General features: G+C 55.2%; 1 protein-coding gene across 1 annotated transcript in view; it reads right to left on the bottom strand.

The window, feature by feature from the left end:
• The window catches only part of CACNG5 (calcium voltage-gated channel auxiliary subunit gamma 5), a 47,651-nt gene extending 32,940 nt beyond the window's left edge, over nt 1-14,711 (bottom strand). Inside the window, exon 1 of the mRNA XM_004432677.3 lies at nt 14,649-14,711. The gene's annotated coding sequence lies outside the window, so the exon portion shown is untranslated. The remainder of the gene's footprint in view (nt 1-14,648) is intronic.
• Between the last annotated feature and the right edge of the window lie 2,416 nt (nt 14,712-17,127).

The raw sequence follows: 17,127 nt of genomic DNA on the forward strand, positions 1-17,127 counted from the left end.
AACCAGAGCAGCTTCATGGCAGAGGGAGGCTGACTGTGAATTCCCTCCCCTCTCCCTGGGATGGCCTTCTCCGCTTCTTCCTGGGGCATAAGCTAGCCTGCCCCAGGCTTTTGCAATGTTCTATTTTTGTTCATTATTTAACGGTGTCCCATATATACGGCTAAGTGGAGTGCTCAGTTCCAAAGCTTAATGGACAACTGACCTCCGTCTGCAAATGCCCAAGTCACATGGAGCTCCGCAGGCCATTCACGGGGTCCTCAGGCGCCCTCCCCAGTCAATTTCAGTCCAAAGCTGAGAGAGCAGCCCCATCCCCATTCCATCAAGGATGACACAGGAGGGAGTGAAGCAGCAGCACTCACCAGGAAGGGGGTGTGGGAAGACAACGCGCAGACCTGTGGGCAGCGTCCCCCTGCAGCCTGCTCTCAGGAGCTGAGCGGCTGTGGGCTGGAGGAAGGCTATCAACTTGTTTTCTCACCTCTACTGGCTTGTTTACAATTCACTGAACTCAGCTCCTGGCCAAACCGGCTGGGAGCTGTACTGAGACCCACTCCTGGAGGATGGGGGAGTTTTAATTCTTCTTCCTCATCTTTTCTCTTAATTATTTAATTTCTAGACCTTCACAGTGATCTAAACGGTATCTTCTGACCATCTGACTCCACAAAGGTTATACACCCAGGAGCCTGGAAAACAACCGGGTGAGTCATCAGGCAAACGGAGAAATCACAGGATACAGGAGTGCTTGTTGATTGACTGCATTGACCTTGACCCTTGGCATTAAAGAAATTTTACCAAATGCTTTCATATGGGTTTGTGACCTCACTGGATCCTTCCATCAAGCCTAGGGAGATGCGTTATGGACGGCCTGATCTATTCAGCAAGTGAGAAAACGGAGGCTGAAAGAGATGAGCCACGCAGGAAGGCTAGGGCGGGACCTGATCTTGTGTCTTCTGGGGTACAGTCCTCTGCCTGTGTTCACCCCATTCTCCCCACAAAGAGGCAGAGTGCTTTCCCCAGGCAGACCCCAGAACAGAGCCCTGGGGCCAGTCAGTGTGATGCCCAGGACTCGGGGTCGGGGGCACCCTGAGCTGATCCACGCTGGATCTGCTCCTCCCTGGGGTAGGAACAGCCGAGGCCGCAGGCCTGCTACTGCTTTCTCGCCGCCTCCCAAGTGCACAGCACGCCCCTCCAGCCTCCCTCCCTTGGCTGACTTCACCCCCCTCCACAGCCCTTCCTGTCCCCAGTGCGGTGTCCCCCGGGCCCCTCAGATGATGAGTGTTTCTCATCCTCCCCACAACAACACATTCATCAGGAGGGAGACAGACGTTCTGGTCTGGAGGGAAGGGAGAGGAGCAGAGGAAATCAATAACAGAGAATGATGTCTCTATGTTGTACTTCCCGTGCTTTATCTCCCTCCACAGAGGCCCGTGGAACAAAATGTTGGCTGTGGTTTTGATATTAATCGATCTTGAAGCTGGGTGAACCCAGTGGTGCTCCCTTAATGGCCAACCATCGCCTGCTGGCACTTGGGTTGACGAGTTCTCAATCAATGCCCACTGGCCGCCCATTAATCTGACTTGCATGTCCTGGCTCATCTCTGCTCGCAGCACTGGGGCCTGCTCAGCAGGGTCTGAACTCAGGCCACCAGATGGGTGGGTGACGAGGGAGAAGGTCAAAGGAGGGAAGCAGGGCCACTACCACAGCCCCAAACCCATCTCTGCTGCAGAGATAAAAATTCCAACCTGCCTTGGGCTCAAATACCTTCAAAGCTGAGCTGAAATCCAAGTGGTACAACTAGCATTATCAGCCAGTAACACTTTAGTCTGAATTTATAGAGCCTTGTCCTCTATGGGGAACAGTGCCTGTCTCGGGGACATGGTGAGGAGTGCGTGAGGTGACTCAGGCACAGGCCCAGCCCACACCTGGCACTGCCACCAGCTGCTGTTAAAGCCACGCTCTGGCCTTGGCCCTCCAGCCCCCCGACTTGTTTGGCAGACAACTGTTTTGCCAACTGTGTGCTGTCACTTGGATGTTCTAGTTCATCTCTCAAGCCTTCCATCTTCTCATCTGGAATCTGAGATAATACTTCCAGGTAGAGGGGCTACGATGATGAAATATGATGTGTGGGGGGCTTGGCACGGTTTCTGGCACATGGCAGCTGCTCCTCCCTGAAGCTTCTGGAAGTTTCCTGTGGGATGAGGGAAGGGCATAGGGGTGCCTGGAAATCTGGAGCAATGTCCCAGAGGAAGGTTTCAGAGAGGGGCAGCACACGGCAGCCAAGGGTGCAGAGGGCTGAGCAGGCACCAAACACCACCGCGGGCCTGCCACTGTGCTCAGAGCTGGGACTCAGGTGGATGCCGGGCCCAGCCCCTACCCTCAGAGAACTGAGTCCAGGGTTGCTGAGTCCCCAGAGGGTCTTTCCTTTGTGTCTCAGGGGGCAATCAACGCCCCCAGAGTAAAGGAAGCATGAGAGACGGAAGCACCTACCCACTGCAGGTTCATACCTCGGGCTCTGTCCCAAGAAGCTACACAAGCCAGTGCCTCCTTCAGATTCGCTCTGGGTTCAAATCCCTGCTCCATCACTTACCAGCTGTGTGACCTGGGGCAAGTCACTTCACCTCTCTGTACCTTAGTTTCTGCATCTATAGAGGGAGGATAAAAATGGAACCCTCTTCATGGAGCTGTGTGAGGACTGAGTGAGTTCCTCACCGAGCCCTGCGCCCAGCACGCAGGAGCCCTCCAGTCGGCTTTGCTCTGATTATAATGATACTGTGGTTCTATCTACACACAGCTGCGTTGGGGCAAGGGCAGGCACAAGAACTCCCTCTGCAGAGTTTTGCATCTGAAGGTGGGGAGGATTTCCGCCACAAATGCTATAGACTGTTGGGGCCCAAAAAGGGCTCCAGCCACCCCCCCTGTAACGTCTACAGCTGGTAAGGGCTTCGCCTGGAACAGGGGCTCAGATCTAGACCTGGGGCTTGGGCAGCAAGCACACCCGGCAGGTGAGGAAAGAACGAGACTGGGATTGGGCGCCAGGGTCCCTCCCACCCCAGTTCAGCAGGTGTCGGGGGTCAGGCCGAGCAGCTGGGCAAGGCCAGGAGGGACAGAGGGAGGAAGCCAGTATGTGAACCCCTGCCTGGACCGGCAGGGTTCCAGGTGCTTCTTTGCACAACAATCTCACTCAGTCCCCAAGATTACTCTGTGACATTCCCCTTTCACAGACGTCGGAACTGAGGCTCGGAGCAGACACATAACTGGCCCAAGGTCATACAGTGACAGGTGGGTGTGGGCTCTGTGCCCAGCTTCTGAGACCACAAAGCTCACGGCGGCCCCACAGCACCACCTAGACAGAAGCATGTCCGGGGGGTCAGGCTGTGGGGTCCAGTCGGGGTTAACATCTAGGAGAAAGGTCAAGATTACTGTTATGAGGCAGTAGCAAGGCCAGAGGTGGTCTCAGGGTGCAGCTGCAGTGGAAGGTGGGTGAGGAGAGTGATCAGACCGTCCTGATGCTGAAGGCAAAAAAAACCCCCATTTTCCATGCACAGAGCAAATCCCATCCACCTTCTCCAGGAGATGTCAATCCCTTCCAGGAAACAGGTAGGGGCTCTCCTGACCACATCGCTCACAGCCCACCCCCTGAGCTCTGTCAGAGATGCACCTCGTGCCCCAGAAGGATGAAGCGGGCCTTGGTGCTGTGTATCTGCCAGCCCCAGGGCACCTGGCATGCTCCTGCAGAGCAAGGTGAGGCTGGCTAAGCATCTGCAAGTGAAGGTCACCCACCAGGGAGCAGCCACCTACTTTGAGACCAAGTGAGATTCACGCAAGAAGTCACCTGCCTCCTAAGGCAGCGGCTGGGGGTGTCTGGACGTATCACCCCATGGGGAAGGCATTGCTTCTGGCACACGAACACTTACTGCCCACGAATGCCAGGATAGTGCTCCCAGCACCACACTCAGTGGGGCCTCTGTTTGGAGGGCAAGCCGTGCCGGGCAGTGCAGTGCCGGGTGCAGGGTCAGAAGCCAGGAACAGCGAAGCTCCTGTGAGCCTGAAGCCTCTGACCCTGGCCTCACATGAGCACTGGAAGAGAGGAGGTCGGCGGTCAAGAGTGCAGAGTCCCTGAGCTCAAGCTCTGGTTCTGTCACCAAGCAGCTGTGTGGCCTTGGACAACTTGCTTAACTGCTCTGAGCCCCAACATGGGGCTCATAAAATATGGTAACCATAGTTCAAAAGTTCTCAGGAAAGTAAGTTTGGGGAGGATGCGGGGAAATTGGAAACCTCATCCATTGCTGGTGGAAATGTAAAATGGTGCAGCCGCTGCGGGAAACAGTTTGGTGGTGCCATCACCATATCATCCAGCAATCCCACTCCTAAGGATATACCTAAAAGAATTGAAAACAAACAAATACTTGTACACGAATGTTCATAGCATTAATCGCCAAAAGGTGAAATAACACAAATGTCCATTAACTGATGAACAGATAAACAAAAAGTGATATAGCCACCCAATGGAATATTATTCAGCCATAAAAAGGAATGAAGTACTGATGCATGCTACAGCATGGATGAACGTGGAAAACACAATGCTAAGTGAAAGAAGCCAGACACAAAAGGCCACATACTGTATGATTCCATTATATGAAATGTCCAAAATAGGTAAATCCAGAGAGAAACCCAGAAAGCAGACTAGTGGTTGCCAAGGACTTGGGGAGGAGGGAATGGGGGGTGACTGCTTAATGGGTAGGTTTCCTTTTGGGGTGATGGAAATCTTCTGGAACTAGATAGTGGTGATGGTTGCACAACATTTGAATGTAAATGCCACTGAATTGTATGCTTTAAGATGGTTAGAATGGTAGATTTTATGTTACGTGTGTTTTACCACAACGAGAACCCCACAGATTGAATCTATTTATATCACAGAATACGATTCACCACAATTTAAGGAGCGCATAGGGAAAGTGTATGCATATAAGCAATTACAGGGGGTGCTGAGGGTATTAGAGGAGACGGGAGGCGAAGCGCTCGTCAGAGACCCGGGCACACGGTAACTGCTCAGTGAACTGCAGCTTCCCTCAGTCGCCCCCTCATGTTGGAGAACTCCCCTCTGTCGGTCATGCCCTTTCACACTCTGCGTCGTCCTGCACCCCTGAGAGGCAGGCGGGATGGGTTTTTAAGGTCCTGCAGCTGCGCACTATGGATGAATGATCCGCTGCCTCCCGGGGCGGCCCAGGACCCCAGGGGCACAACCCCAGCACCGGCCTTTAATGCCTGAGAGCTGACCTCTGGGAGGAGCCGTGATCAGCAGTGGCAAACACGAGCTTCGTGGGTCAGGGCAGATCAGCAAAGGGCACTGATTTCAGTGACCAGTGGGAGCAAATGCTATTCAACAAGCAGAGTGGTGCGCTCCCCCGGGCCAGCCCCTGGTCTAGTGGGGCAGGGGAAAGGCACAGATGCTGGCAGCGCTGGGGGCAGTCAGCTGATGGAGGCGACGGCACGGGAGCACAAACAAGGGCCCGAAACTGGTGAACATCTGGGAGGAGGTGACACTGAGCTGAGTCCACTACATCACCTGGTTCCTGTCTGGAGAAGTTTTGGGTTTAAATGAAGAAGAGGAGAAGAGAATTTTGGAAGAGTCAGACCCTGTGCCCGGAGACTTGGTTACATTTTTCTTTTACAAATTTCAAGGGTCTCAGAAAGTAAGTTGGGCTCCTTGGGTCAAATCTTGGCTCTATCACTTATGAGCTGGGTGACTTTGGGCAAGTCACCTGACCTCTCTGAGCCTCAGTTTCTTCACCTACAAAATATGGTTAATGACCATGACCTTACAGTTAGATAAGGTCAGTGAGCACGGGAGACCCCAGCAGGGGACGTGTGGAGGAGCTACTGTCACTGTATCCACTCCCTTGACACTCGACCCTGGCTTCAGGGCCGGGCTCACCGACAAGGTGGCCTATAAGGACCCACTGGCTCCGTTCTTTCCCAGCCACAGACTTCGGCAGAACCTCTTTCAGAGGTCACGGAGAGCGTGTGATGGGCTCTGTGAGCACAGGGCCAAGAAGACAAAGCAAGTGGCTGCCACGTATTGAGCACCTCTTGTTATTGCACGACGTTGTCTCCCTTTCGATTTTATCATCGCACCAACCCTGTGTGGTAACTGCTCTCCCCTTCATTTTAGAATTAAGGAAACTGAGGCTCAAAGAGGTAAAATAACTCCCCCAAGGTCACATGGAGTGGTTGAGCTCCAATCTGTCCACTGCCCAGTGCAGGGGACAGGGGACTGCTGATAAGAGCCTGGGTTTGCGTCCCCAGGCCAAAGCTCACCAGTGAGGCTGATTCCTGGTCTGCAAAACGGACGTGACAGTAGGGTGCATCTCATAAGGACTAGGCAGCAGGAAGACTCCACACGTGATAAGCACCCAAAAAACGTTAGCTTCTATTATTACCTGTGCTGTCATCCCGGCTGCCTCCTCTTAACCAGAGAACTACCCAGACCTGTGGTCCCGAGGACACTGTCCCTCGGAGGGTGGCACAGATCTGCTGCCTGGCTCATCATCTCAGGACCCCAGGGTGGGTGGGCATCCCCCTCCCTCAACCTCGGCTCTCCCACTGAGTCAGGCCCTTCCTTCCTGCCCAGCCATGCGCTGGTGCTAAGCCATAGAGAAGAGAATTCCTGGTGCAGCTGTTGTACATTTGCTTGAGAACCCCCACTGGGAGAGCCATTCTGACACCGGCTTATCGCAGGGACTCCCGCCTCCTCCCACCAGGGCCAGGCTGGTAGCTGGCTCCTTTCCAGGCAAGAGCAGCACCCTCCACTCGACCTCTGTGCCCTGTGCCAGCTGTGGCGGTTTCGGCCGTTGGCCACGTGTCTGACTCTATGGCACGCTGTCTCCCTCCGGGAAGGGCTCATGGATGTCCGGACCCCTGGAGCAGGACTGCCACCTGCAGCATCCCTGCTGGGCTGTGGTCCAGGCAGCCCAGGCTTGAACTCTGGTGAGATGGGGAGCCCCGCCTCAGGCAACAACACCAAGTGAGCAGGAGTTTGCCCGAGATTACACCAAGGCCACTCCTGGTAACTTCTTTTTCCTGCCAATTCAGATTCTACTCTCTGGAATTACACACAATGAGTCTCATTTCCCAACATTCTGCCGTAAACAGGAACCACTTCAGTAACAAGAAAGTAAAAACAACAAACAAGGAGGGTCATTCAAACGTAAGTACCCCTCCTTCCAAAATGCAGCTTTTGGAATGTCCTCTCCCCCCATTCCCCTCCAAGCCCTTTCTCCCCGCATAACGCCTGCACTTCCTCAGGGGCCGGCTTAGAGTGGCACAGAGTGGCCTGTCCCCTTTAGCTTCAGAGACCTAGGTTCCAGCCCTGATTTCCCACTTATCAACCACGTGATTTGAGGCAAGTTACTTTATGTCTCTGAGCCTCGGTCTCCTCATCTGTCAAATGGGGACATTAATGTCCGCTGCCCAAGACTATTGTGGGGATTTAATGAAACAGTGCAATAAGCACCAGGGACAAACCAGATGCCACAGAGGTGGTGGAAGCTGTTATTAGCCACCATCTTCTGGAAATGTCCCGACATTAGTCTCTTTCCATTTGCCTGACTTGTGGGACCGAAGATAGTACTTTAGAAAATACTCTACCCACTGTTAGGCCGTCTATCCCACTCACCCTCTGGCCTGTCTGCCCGCCCAGGGCCCCTGCCCATTCTCCAAGCACTGCCCTCTCTGCCCCTGGAGAGGTCCCTACAGTAACACACAGCTGGTTGGTCCAGAGGTGGACACCTGACCTAAGAGGGCCCAATCAGACTCTTCCTCCTGGGGCACACTCATGCTGTTTTTAAGGTCAAACTGGCTGCCTGGGGCTCCGGCGGCCCCTGGTCTGCAGAGGACACCATCGGGGGCCCTGAGCTGGAGGGGCTGTGAGAGCCCTGGGTCCTGCTTCCTCTGCAGCTCCTGATTCCAGGTTCTCGTGAAATTGGACTGCAAGGCCCATCCTTGGGCTCCAAGACATGCCTGAGGCTTCTCTAATCAATTCTTCCTGCTTGAGCCTACTCTCAGGCTTCGGTCCCTGAGAGACCTGGGTTCAAATCTCAGCTCTGCCACTTTTTAACTGCGTGACCATGGGTGGTTGCTCAGCCTCTCTGAGCCTCGGGCTTCTCATCTGTACAGTTTCTTTTATTTGTAACCCCCCCAAATCCAAAACAAACAATAACACCCACCAAAAAACCCTCCCAACAACGCGATTATTATCTCCATTTCACCAGTGAGGAACACTGAGAGAGAGCAAGTAACTTGGTCAGGCTCTCTCGGCAGAGTGGTGGAACCATCTCACGTCCTGGCCTTGCTGTGCTGGTATGCCTCTGCCCCACGCCCGGAATCACGTGTACATTTTATAGATGTCCCCTGTAGACTGCCAGCTTAACCCATCTGGTAGTGGGGAGGGGGCATGGCAGGCAGTGGGGGGTTAGAGGGGGTCAGGGGAGTGGAGGGCCCCCCTAAAGCACATCAGGAAAGTGGCCTTTGCTTGTCGTGCAGAGAGAGCCTCTGATTTCTCGGCATGTCTCCACAGCTCCTGCCGCTCACAGTGTCTGTGTCCAGATTTATCCTCAGAGTCACGGCCCCATTGAACTCCAGACCTGGGAGGCCTTCAGGGCTGGCGGCTCCTGAAGGGAGCAGCTGTGTTATTCTCTGAAGCATTCCCGACCCTTGGCACACAGTAGGTGTTCCAGAACACGTGTGGAGAAAATGAATCCTCTCTCCCTCTTATTCTTTAACAGATGGGAACTAGCGGCCCAGAGAGGCGTGGGGACTTGCCTAAGGCCACACAGTAAGAGTAACTGAACTGGAACCGTGTACTCCTGACGCCCATCCCCAGGCTAGGGATCTTCCTGCTGCAGCCCCGAGAAGATTTGTGGGCAGGAAGCATCGCTGCTGTTCTCCACAATTCTCCTGCCTCGGGCAGCCGGGAGAAAGCTGGGCAGACGTCTGGGGGAGGTGCAGAAGGGGCCGTCCACACACTGGGCGTGGTCTCCAGGTGAATCAAAGATCCCAGCAGTGGGGGTGTGGGGTGCTCTCCTGGATGGGAGCTGCCCAGTAAAGTCAGAGGACCTCGGACATCCCATCATCCCCAGAACCCACAGGCCATGGGCAGGACAGAGCCACCCCTGATAGCCACCTGCCTAGGTATCAGATGGGACACACCCACACACTGCGGGGCAGACACACACACCTCCTGAGAGAGGCCTCACACCCCCTGGGGCACACACCAACACAACCTTGTGCCCTACGGTCTCCCGGTGGGGTCTCCCCATCACTGCAGTCTGCCCCCAGGGAAGACACCCCTGCACAGGGAGAGGTACAGGGGTTCGACAGCAGCCATTATTGGGGAGGTCTTCTGTGGATACCATAGCGTTTCTCTTTTCTCAACTCTCAACTCTCTGGAGTAATTTTTAAACTCACTTTTCCAGTTAGGGACCTATTTCTGACATGCGTCACTTGAAAAGTGAGAACATGCCAATGGGTTAATGGAGACTCTAACTTATAGTCTTAGGGGTTCTGCGGTCCCAGAGCCTTGACAATGGAGACCGTGTCGGCTGCCCTAGTCCCTGCCTAACCGCACGGCGGATCTGCAGCTTCAGTTCAGCTTGGCTCCCAGGAGAAGCCAGGGCAGCATCCTTGAAGGAACCCGGCAGAGCCTGGCCCCAAAGGCCTGGGGAGATGGTGACCCAGCATGGGTGGTTCCTCCTCCTCAGCTCTCTGAGAGGGGGAGGGGGAGGGGGAGGGGGAGGAGGAGGGGAGGGGAGGGGGAGGGGCCAGGGGAGGGAGAGGGAGAGGGAGAAGAGGGAGAGGGAGAGGAGCATTTAGCTTCCCTTGACCTCCCGAGATACTGGCATTGACCTCACCAGATGGCCTTGCTGCAGCTCAGCGAACAGACGCACAAATCCAGAACAAGAGCCTGTGGCTGGGAGAGATGGAGGGTGCTGCCTGCCCTCTGGCTTCCTGCTGGCGCGTGTGCACGGAGACAGAGGGAGCACGAGAGATGGCACAGGCAATACAAGGGGATGAAGGACCATACACCACTCCCTACAAAAACTCCACAAAAACCGAGGCTCGGAGAGATTTTGTGACCAGTCCAAGGCCACACACAGCCAGTGAGTGACTGAGCTGGGATTTGAACTCACTTCCGCGTGGCTCCAAAGTCCACGTTTCAGTGTAGGATAGTAGAGCATGGACTGCTTAAGTTCACATCCCAAGTGTAACCCCTAAATCGCCTAATTGACTCTTCTAGGCCTTGAAACCTGAGGTGAGGAAATAACCCTTACCTTACAGGTTACTGTGAATATGCGTGGAAAACCACTGGGGACGGTGTTTGCACCTAGCAGGTAGTGAGTGCTCTCTGGCTCTCCTTTATACTCAGAGAGGAAGCTAAAGTCCTGATGGCGGCCTCATGGGCCTGCCCTCCCCCAGCCACACCTGTCTCCTCCTTGTTCCTTAACCTTCTCTTCCTGCTGCCTGGAAGCCCTTCCCCCAGAACTCTGCTCAGCTCACTCCCTCCCCTCCTTCCAGACTCTGCTCAAATGTCACCTGCCAGTGAGGTCTTTTCTGAGCCCCCTCTGAAAACGGCAACCCCCACCCCCATCCCAACTCTCTAAACCTCCAACCCTGCCTTGTCTTTCCAGCATTTTCACCAGGCAGCCTGCTATTTTCCTTCTTGAGCATATTTACTGTTGTCTCCCTCTTTAGAATGCTTGCTCCTAAGGGACAGGATTGAGTTTTGTTTCTTTGTTCATAGCTGTGTCCCCAGTGGTTCTCAACTGGGGGCGACTTTGCCCTCCAGGGACATTTGGTGATGTCTGGAGACATTTTTGGCTGTTACAATGGAGGAGGGACGCTACTGGCATTTACTGGGTAGAGGCCAGGGATGCTGCTAAACATCCTACAATGCACGGGACAGCCCCCTCCCCCAAAGAATAACCCGGCCCCAAATGCCAGCAGCGCCACAGTCGTATCCCCGTTACTGAGAACAGTAGCCGGCATGTACACAGTAGGTGCTTGATAAATCACTGTGATGAAGAACGCAAAGCTGCTATCATCATTGTCGCCATCATTAGTATTATTTAAGAACAGACCTGGTTGAGAATAATCTTTAAAAATGGTTATCAAGACTAGTATAATGTTATATGTCAATTATATCTCAATAATAAAAAAAAGAATGGTTGTCCTTTGGAGTTCACGGCCAACAGGTCATACTGGTGACCTGTAACTTCTCTCTGGTCTGAGCTCTGCCCAAGCAGCGCCCAGACCAGGCAGCAAACTGCTCATTGCTGGGCCATCACGAGCCAGGACTGGTCCACGTTTCAGGGTCTGAGAGCCCGAGCCCATGCCAGTCTGCCCCTCCACGCGATGAGCCTGCCCGGGGGTCCCCTCGGCAGGGACCGTCGGTTCTCACCCCCGTATACCCCCAACACTCACCCCCACGCTGGAAAACTCAGGACCACGTGCCCACCTGGGCAAGGAACCACCTCCACCAGCCTTTCAGGGTCATCCCAGCCGCACCCTGCAGCCCAGGAGACTCACAGGTCTGAGTGAATTATGCTGCTTTTGCTCTTTTCCAGAAAGGGCCACAGGAGGGATGTGGGGATGTTGAGGGAGGCACAGGTGTTGAAATCTGCCCTCACCCAGCTCAGCCCAGGCCTTTTGCTGACCTAACAAATTACCACTGACAGTTTGAAACAGCCAGCACGACTAGCCCAGGCTCTCCAGATGCAGGGAACACCACCTACAGAATACATTAAACACCACGTGGCCATGTTCCAAGGGGAAGGGAGAGCAGTGTGGAAGGGAAGGATACTTTTGCATCCGGCCTATTTCACCTCCGAACGGGCTGCCGCGGCTCCATCCCAGCCATAGGACTGAAGCCTCCATCGAACACTGCCCCTCCAGCAGGCCACCTGCCCTGCAGGCTCACCGAGAATTCCCACACAAGGTTCACCACTTCCCCTGCCTGCTGCCTGCCCCTGCCCCACCTCCCTGAGCCTTTCCTTCTCCCAGGGGTCTTCCTGGGCTCACGGCTGGGCCTTTCTCTGCAGAACCCTGAGGCTGGCAGAGTACCATCTTCCCTCTCCCTCTCTCCCCACCTGCCCCTTCCTCCCCTCTCTTCTTCTGCCATCTCCCTCTCCCCTCGCACACAGGTCCTGAAAGCTTTTAAACAAATCATTGATACTAAGGTTTACTAGCTGACGTAACTGGGTACAAGGCCATGAGCCAAAGGAAAGAGTCTCTAATGGTGGAATATCAGGCAGCAGACAGCTAGGTTTGGGGGAGCAGGACGATATTTGTCAGGCAGGGGTTTTCCTGGCGCCCCTGAAGTCACATGTGGCTGGCTCCCATTCTGCCAGGGAGTAAGGCTGACCCCAAACCCAGGATGAAATGAAGAGCATGAGCGTCTCCAGTGAGCACCTGGAAGTGAGCCAGGAGGCTGTGTGGGGCAGGCCCAGGACGCGATGGCTAGAAGCCTGAGGCAGAAGCGCCAGCTCCCCCAGAGGTAGGGCTTGGTGGAGACTGGGTTCCAAATCTTCCATCCTCACTTTCTGGGAATCTGAGCTCAATCTGTGAGCTACCCTGACACAAAAACTCACACCACTCCCCCCGGCTCGGAGGATGGCAGGAGGGATCCTCACTGCCCTTCCCTCAAGTCCAATGTCTGAGAGTCAGGCTGGCGGCTGGAGGAAGCAGAGATAGCCATCCCCGAACACCTCCATTGACATCCGTGTCCTTGCTCTAGACAACACCCTGGCCCCATTCTACAGGTGGGGAAACTGAGCCTTCAAGCAGTTCTATGACTTGGCCAACATCACATTGCTAATCAATGACCCAGCTGGGGTTGGAGCCCACGTTTTCCACCATGACATAAGGCCTGCCTCCTCTAGCCAAATGTGAACAATTCAGCCAACCTCCCCCCTGCTTTCCCCTCCCCCACACCAGCCCCAAGTCATGGAACCCCAATACACAGCCTGGGAATGGCCGAGCTCTTGCAAGCCTGCTGCTGGCTGGCAGGGCGGTAGGTGCAGCCCACCAGGATGCTAGGCTTCCCACAAATTGGACATGTGTGGACAGGGCAGCCCTGGCTCCACCTCACCCCGCAGGAGGGAGGCAGAAGTTTCGGGCAGGGGTGTCTCAAGCACAGCTATAAATTTCACCCTTTCTAGGCACCCTGGGGACCTGGTCCTGAGATGGGATGCCCCCAGCTACCTCCAGCTGCCAGGTTAGCAGAGAAGTGAGGCAGAGCTAGGGCTTCTCAGGCAGGCAGGAGGCTCCGGGAGTGAGAGCGGGCTGTGGTGTCAGCAGAAAGGTGCAACCAACCTGTCAACAAAATGCCTGTGCTCCTGAGATGTCCTGAAACCAGGACATCAGATCCAGGCCAAAGTCGTGTCCCCCCACCCCCGTGCAATCCAGGCTGTTAATTCATCAAGCCCTGGGGTTTGAGGAGATGAAGGGGTGGGCCTGAGGTGGCCAGGATGGGAGATCCTATCTTGTGTTCCCTGGGATGGATGTAGAGCAGGAGCCGCACTAGTGACAGCCGGAGAGCGACATCTGTCAAACCAAGACAGGCTCCCAGTTGGGGACCCTGTCCTGCCCTTATCCAGTTGCTGATAATCCAGTGCAAAGTGGGTGAATCGCTTCTCTTCTCTGAACAAGAGCTTCCTCAACCAGACAAGGAGATACTGATGTGCCTGGAAGGCTCTGGGGGGCAGATGAGGCCACATGGCCCCAGCACTGTGTGAGTGGGCATCACGGTCAGTAGAGGAGGGGCTCACAATATGAGCCTCTGTCCTGCCCAGCCAGGTTCCCGGGAATTTTCTTAAATCCCTTTCTGTCCCTGGAGGTGATAATTTGACTCCACTTAAAAATGTTTAACAAACTGCATCTTCATCAATTGCCAAATTAGGATGAGGGCAAAGAGACAGAACAAGTAATTAAAACGGAGGGCTTTGGAGTGATTGGGGAAATTTTTTGGCGTGCGCCTGGGGGCTTGATATCTCACGCTGAGCACCTTCCCGCAGGTCGCCCATCGCCGCCACCCCCTTCTCCCCCGCGTGTCCATCTCTGCTCCGCGGCATCTGGCAGAGACACTTCCTCCTACCCAGCCGGATCCGGCATCCCTGCCGTCCCCGCGGCCAGGCAGGAGGAGTCCCGGGGCAGGCTGACAGGCGCACCCCGCAGGCTGTGAGGAGCGAGGAATTCGACCCGCGTACACGGACAGCCCAGCTCAACAGGTGGTGGTGGGCTTTCCCTCCCGCATTATCCGATAATTTCTTCCACCCCGTTCCAGTCTGTCGTGGGGGTCTGCCCTCAGCTTTGCAGTGGGCAACAAGAACTGCCCAGCAGCGTCCGCAAAGAGGGGGCATCAGCACCTCCCGCGCACGTCCCCGAGACACACACACACACACACACACACACACACACACACACGCTGCCCCTTCCTGCACCGCGCCGGACCAGGATGGTGCACGCGGGGGGCACCTGGGCCACTGCGCCTGGCTGCGCGGTCGTGGGGGGCAGCCCGGCCAGCGGCCGGGGCTCGGCGGGAGATCGTCGCCCACCCGGAGGGGCGAGCCGGTCTCTCCGGTCTTCCCGGCTCTTACCTCGCTGAGCGCCCTGGTCGAATGTCCGTCGCCCGCTCGGCGCGCGGGGCTGGAGGCACCGCGCCAGGCTCCCCGGGCGCCCGCCCCGTCGCGTCCGGCCCCACCGCTCCGCGCCGGTGACCGAGGCCGCCGCCGCCGCCGCCGCCGCTCGAGCCCGAACTCGGAGAGGGAGGGGGAGGGAGGGGGCGGGGCCGCGGGCGGGGCCTCCCCGCCCCCGCGCTGGCAGCCACCGGCGGGCTTTGGGACCCTGCGGACGCCGGGTTCCTCCCCGGGAGGCGAGCACCTCTGGGGGAAGCACCTTCGTGGGGTTTGCAGGTGGAGAGTTGGGGCCTGGGGAGGGGAGGAAAGGCTTTCGGAGGCCGCAGAGGGCTTGGCCGAGACCTCCCTGCCTTGGGTCAGACTTACCTTTAAATTCCAGCTGATGCTGCTGTTGCTGCTTAATAATAATAGAACAAGCACACAGGGACAACGCCGGCTGGTATTCGCAGATCACTTCCTGTGCACCAGGCGCTGTTCAGAGCGCTTTGCGTGTGTCAACACATTTGACTCCCACAACGATCCCCTTTTACAGATGAGAAAACCGAGGCTCAGAGCACTGAAGTGACGCGCCTGAGGACACACAGCTGGCAAATGGCAGAGCCAGGACTGCGGCTCAGGTCTGTCCGGGTCCCGGATCTGCACTTTTAAAGCCTCGCCCTGCTTTCTTTCTGTGTGTCATCAAACAAATTGTTTGTCCCTCTAAACTACAAAATGGAAATATCTGTGCAATAAATGATAGCAACCAACATTTTTAATTTCTTCTGTCTTCAGTTTATATGTCTCCTTTATTCTCTGAGCCCTGGACACCCAGTAGGTGCTCAATAAACGTTTGTTCACCCATGCCTAATTTGAAAGCTGCAGCTGGAGTCAGGGTGGCCTGTCCAGCCAGGTTGGATGGTGGGACCCCACGGTTAACCCTTTTTGGCCTGAATGCTTGCCCATGTCATTTCTCTGTAATGGTGCCCTGACCCACACGTTTGTGTGGCTTGCTTGGGGACCAGCAGCTGCTGTCCTCTACTATCAACCAGAAGGGCTGCCCCACAAGGACGAGCCTACAGGATGGAAGCTTAGCAGCCAGGCCATGGGAGCTTCCACTGGAGGGTCTGCAAAGTCCCCGCAGATCATGCAGTGCTCAAAGACACGGAGAGTGTATATGTTTGGGGGAAAAAGTAGGTTGCCGAATAACACGACACCAGCAATGAGCATAGTTGTTGAAAACTGTAATGCAGCAGCCCCCACAGAAGCCGCAATGCTGCTAAGACCTCCTGTCCTGGGCTTCATGGGAGAACATTGTCACACATGAGTGGGGCCACGTGGGGTTGGAACGGCTGAGGTTTTGGGAAAGGATACACTGTGTTTCCATTCACAGCCTATAAAATTCCAAGCTTTTTCTCTCTTCTCCTACCTTCCCCAGGAGAAGAGAGAATCCTCCCACTCTCCAGAAACCTTTGATGGAGAAGCCTCTTACCCCACTGACGAGTATTCACATCTCTCAACTGGGGTGGAGTCCCACATCTCTCAAACTCTCAATCCCCCAGCACCCCCAAACTCTTCCAAATGTGCTGGTTCCTTCTGCTTGGCTTGCCCTCTTTTCTGCTTGGAAAACTCTTATAAATCCTTTAAGTCCTACTCACTTTGCTCCCTCTGACCCAATAATTAATTTCTCCCTCTCTCATCTGGGACCAGGAGCCTCTTGTCCGGCTCTCACCGGTAGAGCAATAGTGAGTTTACTGTCAGCCTCCCCGACGGTGCTGTGAGCTCCTTCAGGCAGAAGGCCTGGCACACAGTAGGTGCACAGTTCATGTTTGTTGAATGAACGAATGTAAGTAAGATGCATTTCCTGAAGACTAAAGCTGTCCAATCAAGGGGAAAACCACCAAACAAAACCACTGGTAGAGCTGGCTCAGTGGTACGAAAAGATGAAAAACGGGCATAGCAACCAGGAGATGCGCCTTCCTCCAGGTCTGCATTTAATAATTCCAGCAAAGGCCAGAGATGTTGCCCTGCGATCCGTGTCCTGCAGGGTCATCTCTGCTGGGCAGCAGCCATGTCTTTAGGCAACTGAAGAGTGTGTGATGGGGAGGTGAGCAGACTGCCTGAGGGCGCAGTGGCTGGGGCAGTGGGTGTCCTCCCTCGTGGGAGGATTGTGAGAGGTTAGAATGTCCACTTGACCCCCAGATCGGTCCCCTCTCTCATCTGTGTGATGTTGTTCTCCAGGTCATCTTGCAATGCCCAAGGTGAAGTAACAGACCCATCGCCTGCAGAACGCCCCCTTTAAAAGGAAAACCAGCTTCCACGGGTGCTCACAGCCTCTTCCCTAGTCATTCTGCCTGAGGCAAGGTGGGTGGTTGAGGGAAAAGGAATTTGGATTAGATAAAATGGAGTCTTCAACCTGATTCAGCCCCTAACTAGTTGTGTGACCTTGAACAAGTTACTTGAC

The sequence above is a fragment of the Ceratotherium simum genome, chromosome 16 (genome assembly GCF_057802395.1).
Source record: "Ceratotherium simum simum isolate JZ-2026a chromosome 16, ASM5780239v1, whole genome shotgun sequence".
Taxonomy (NCBI): domain Eukaryota; kingdom Metazoa; phylum Chordata; class Mammalia; order Perissodactyla; family Rhinocerotidae; genus Ceratotherium; species Ceratotherium simum.